The sequence below is a fragment of the Ovis canadensis genome, chromosome 9 (genome assembly GCF_042477335.2).
Source record: "Ovis canadensis isolate MfBH-ARS-UI-01 breed Bighorn chromosome 9, ARS-UI_OviCan_v2, whole genome shotgun sequence".
Classification (NCBI taxonomy): domain Eukaryota; kingdom Metazoa; phylum Chordata; class Mammalia; order Artiodactyla; family Bovidae; genus Ovis; species Ovis canadensis.
Window position 1 is genome coordinate 48,424,853 of NC_091253.1, and position 5,216 is coordinate 48,430,068.

General features: G+C 41.9%; 1 non-coding gene across 1 annotated transcript; it reads left to right on the forward strand.

The window, feature by feature from the left end:
• The first annotated feature begins 1,073 nt into the window (after positions 1 to 1,073).
• On the forward strand, positions 1,074 to 1,145 carry TRNAC-ACA (transfer RNA cysteine (anticodon ACA)). The gene has a single exon. It is a non-coding gene; the product is annotated as a tRNA-Cys (tRNA).
• Positions 1,146 to 5,216: the final 4,071 nt, after the last annotated feature.

A 5,216-nucleotide genomic window follows, 5' to 3' on the forward strand; every position in this document is an offset into this window, starting at 1 on the left:
AGATCCTCTGGAGAAGGGATAGGCTACCACTCCAGTATTCTTGGACTTCCCTTGTGGCTCAGCTAGTGAAGAATCTGCCTGCAATGTGGGAGGACCTAGGTTTGATCCCTGGGTTGGGAAGATCCTCTGGTGAAGGAAGGGAAAGGCAACTCACTCCAGTATTCTGGCCTGGAGAATTCCTTGGGGTCACAAAGAACTGGACACAACTGAGCGACTTTCAATTTCACTTTTAAATTAAAGGCAATTGCTTCTTGTTTTGCCTTTTGTGGTTTAATGATGAAAGCCTCAGGCTCTCAGTCTTTTAAAAAACACTTTAGAATTGTCAGAGTTTTAGGTCTTCCCTGTCGTCCAGATGGGCTTCTCCGGTGGCTCAGCGGAAAAGAATCCACCTGCCGATGCAGGAGACACGGATTTGAACCTTGAGTTGGGAAGATCCCCTGAAGAAGGAAGTGGCAAACCACTCCAGTATTCTTGCCTGGGAAATCCCACAGACAGAGGAACCTGGTGGTCTATGGTCCATAAGGTCGCAAAAGAGTTGGACACAACTGAACAATTAAACGTGTTGATCAGATGTCTCGCCCCGGTTAGCTTGGGCCCGGATAAGCCTAAGACCCAACATGCAGTGCCCATGGCAGAATTCCTGACTCTATGGAACATACTGGTATGTTGGCCTCGAAGGAGGTTGTTGAGCAATGCAGAGAGTCAACACTCAAAGCAAAGCAGATGGGTGGACCGTACAGTAGCTGTTGTAATGGATGCTACTCCCTCCTGACCACCTGTTGTGTTCCAGGCACTGTACTCTGCACTTTACATCTAACCTTCAACATAACCCTACGGAGTCTACTAACTCATCAGTCACTCATTCATTTATTTAACATTTATTAAGTGCCTTCTGCCAGGTACTTGTGAAGCAAAGGTGACACAGTCCCTCTTGCTGGTAACTCCCAAGGTGATAGTAGGCAAGTATGATTGTCTATGATTGTTCCAGTCAGCACAGGAACCAAGCGAGGGATGTGCCTGGCAAATTCTGGGTCGTGAACAGAGAAAAATGAGCGTGTTAGGTAACCAAGACTTCCCTGGTGGCTCAGACGGTAAAGCGTCTGCCTACAATGCAGAAGACCCAGGTTCAATTCCTGGGTTGGGAAGATCTCCTGGAGAAGGAAATGACAACGCACTCCACTATTCTTGCCTGGAAAATCCCATGGATGGAGGACCCTGGTAGGCTACAGTCCATGGGGTCGCAAAGCGTTGGATATGACTGACTGACTTCCCTTTCACTTTAGGTAACCAAGTAGAGAGACATCACTCTAGACAAAAAGAGTCCTTTGCAATGTTAGAGAAGCAGGAAAGAACACACATGTGATAGGGATGAAAGCGTGTGGTGTGGCCATGGACAGATCCTGAAGACTCTGTGTGAGAGCTGAAAAGTTCTGAATTTTATCTCAAGGTAAGGGAGATCTGAATGCAGAGTTCCAGAGAATAGCAAGAAGAGATAAGAAAGCCTTCTTCAGTGATCAATGCAAAGAAATAGAGGAAAAGAACAGAATGGGAAAGACTAGAGATCTCTTCAAGAAAATTAGAGATACCAAGGGAACATTTCATGCAAAGATGGGCCCAATAAAGGACAGAAATGGTCTGGACCTAACAGAAGCAGAAGATATTAAGAAGAGATGGAAAGAATACATGGAAGAACTGTACAAAAAAGATCTTCACAACCCAGACAATCATGATGGTGTGATCACTAATCTAGAGCCAGACATCCTGGAATGTGAAGTCAAGTGGGCCTTCAAAAGCATCGCTATGAACAAAGCTAGTGGAGGTGATGGAATTCCAGTGGAGCTGTTTCAAATCCTGAAAGATGATGCTGTGAAAATGCTGCACTCAATATGCCAGCAAATTTGGAAATCTCAGCAGTGGCCACAGGACTGGAAAAGGTCAGTTTCATTCCAATCCCAAAGAAAGGCAATGCCAAAGAATGCTCAAACTACTGCACAATTGCACTCATCTCACATGCTAGTAAAGCAATGCTCAAAATTCTCCAAGCCAGGCTTCAGCAATACGTGAACCGTGAACTTCCTGATGTTCAAGCTGGTTTTAGAAAAGGCAGAGGAACCAGAGATCAAATTGCCAACATCCGCTGGATCATGGGAAAAGCAAGAAAGTTCCAGAAAAACATCTATCTCTGCTTTATTGACTATGCCAAAGCCTTTGACTGTGTGGATCACAATCAACTGTGGAAAATTCTGAAAGAGATGGGAATACCACCAGACCACCTGACCTGCCTCTTAAGAAATCTGTATGCAGGTCAGGAAGCAACAGTTAGAACTGGACATGGAACAACAAACTGGTTCCAAGTAGGAAAAGGAGTACATCAAGGCTGTATATTGTCACCCTGCTGATTTAACTTCTATGCAGAGTACATCATGAGAAACGCTGGACTGGAAGAAACACAAGCTGGAATCAAGATTGCCAGGAGAAATATCAAGAACCTCAGATATGCAGATGACACCACCCTTATGGCAGAAAGTGAAGAGGCACTAAAAAGCCTCTTGATGAAAGTGAAAGTGGAGAGTGAAAAAGTTGGCCTAAAGCTCAACATTCAGAAAACAAAGATCATGGCATCCGGTCCCATCACTTCATGGGAAATAGATGGGGAAACAATAGAAACAATGTCAGACTTTATTTTTTTGGGCTCCAAAATCACTGCAGATGGTGACTGCAGCCGTGAAATTAAAAGACAGTTACTCCTTGGAAGAAAAGTTATGACCAACCTAGATAGTATATTCAAAAGCAGAGACATTACTTTGCTGACTTAAGGTCTGTCTAGTCAAGGCTATGATTTTTCCTGTGGTCATGTATGGATGTGAGAGTTGGACTGTGAAGAATGCTGTGAAGAATTGATGCTTTTGAACTGTGGTGTTGGAGAAGACTCTTGAGAGTCCCTTAGACTGCAAGGAGATCCAACCAGTCCATTCTGAAGGAGATCAGCCCTGAGTGTTCTTTCGAAGGAATGACGCTAAAGCTGAAACTCCAGTACTTTGGCCACCTCATGCAAAGTGTTGACTTATTGGAAAAGACTCTGATGCTGGAAGGGATTAGGGGCAGGAGGAGAAGGGGACGACCGAGGATGAGATGGCTGGATGGCATCACTGACTCGATGGACGTGAGTCTGAGTGAACTCCGGGAGTTGGTGATGGACAGAGATGCCTGGTGTGCTGCGATTCATGGGGTCGCAAAGAGTCAGACACGACTGAACTGAAGGGAGAGTCAATTAACAATAGACTTCCTCTACTTATTGTACAAGTGAATTTCATTTATTGGGGTGGCTATGGAAAACAAAAAAGAGGACAGTATAAATCATCACAACTCCATCATGAAGGTTTAACCCCCTGGAAGAAATATACAGATACAGATATGTTTATATAAAAATAAATGTAAAATACATATGTACTTTTATGAATACAGATAATCCCTGATTTAGACAGTCAACCTAACCATCTTCTGCTTGACAATGGTGTGAAAGTGATATGCATTCATTAGAAACACACTTCAGATTTTGAATTTTCATCTTTCTCTGGGGTAGGGAGATGTGGGTGGGTGTTCTCTCCTGATGCTAGGCGGTGGAAGTGAGTTCCAATCAAGAGAAAACAGCTACTACACTGACAGCCATTCTGTTCTTCACTTTCTGTATAGCATTCAATAAATTACATGAGATATTCAACTCTTCCTTATTACACAGGCTCCCTGTCAGAGGATTCTGCCCAACTAAATGTTGATGTAGTATTCTGAGGGGCTTCCCTGGTGTCTCAGACAGTAAAGAATATGCCTGCAATGAGGGAGACCTGGATTTGATCCCTGGGTTGGGAAGATCCCCTGGAGAAGGGAATGGCAACCCACTCCAGTATTCTTGCCTGGGAAATCTCGCTACAGTCAATGGGGTCACAAAGAGTTGAACACAGCTGAGTGACTAATAGACATACATACACGCACATACACAGTGTTCTGAACATGTTTAAGGTAGGCAAGCCTCTGCTATGATATAGGTTTATTTCATTAAATGCATTTTCAGCTTATGAGGGCTTTATCAGGAGATGATGTCATCATAAATTGAGGTGGATTTATATGTGCATACATACATGTTTATGTATAAATGTATTAGCAATTTTTTTCAAGTGTGTCTATGTTAATATATATATATATATATATTTACAGATCCCTATTACCATGCACATAAAGTTTTGGAATCTGCGTAGTCACAGATATTGAACATTTTTTTTGGTCAATAAATATCCTATCTCAAATTTAGTTTTAACTGCTGTGATCCAGGAAGAAGGAAGATACTAGGGTAGGTGTCAGGCCCGATTGGCTGTAGGATGGTAGGGCTGGAAAAGGCTGAAGGGAACAGAGAGAAGTTTAATTCTGAAATGTCAGTCTTAAGAGGTCTGAGTTTGATCGTGTATCTGATTTATCTCTCTTGGCAACACAAGGATTCCCTTGAAGGAGACACTATGTGTTATAGTTCCCTATCTACCTGGCCCTTATTTTTTCTTCTTACTCCTATTTTTATCAGAATGCTTTTCGTTACCAGGCTGTGTCCATGTCTGGCATGCTTTGAACAGTGCCCGCTGCCAAGCTCTATTTCATGTCCTGTCGTGATTAAGATAACCCTGGCAGAATGCCTGTTCTGCAGTCTTTCTTTTTAATGCTATGAATTCATCTTGAGTAAAAGTGGCATTTAAATGCTAGATGAAAAATGATAAAATGAGTAGCAGTGTTTAACTTGATTGTAAACTGATTTGTCTGAAAATTCAGATTAAAAGTGTGATCTCTTGAATCAGGCTCATTGTATGCCATGAGGAAGAATTAGTTTGGTAGAATATCTTTGGTGAAAAATGTTAAACAAGGGTTGATTTTCCTCCTAAATCTACCTATAAGCAGTTATCAGGCTCTTAAATAAAAGTTTTAAAACATACTTCAAAACAGAGATATACTTTATAAAACTTAGAAAATACAGAGAAAGAGGAAAAAAGACAATAAATATTCCACAATGATTATATTTGGGGTTCCAACTGAAAAATAATTTTGTATTAATATAGTCTGATGAAGCTTAGTAATAGCAGTGTCCCAACAGAAGGATTAGCTCGAATTAATTGTCTTCTCTCGTAGATGTGATATCATAAGTTAAGTGGACACAGAATAAGAGGTCTTGAGTGTTG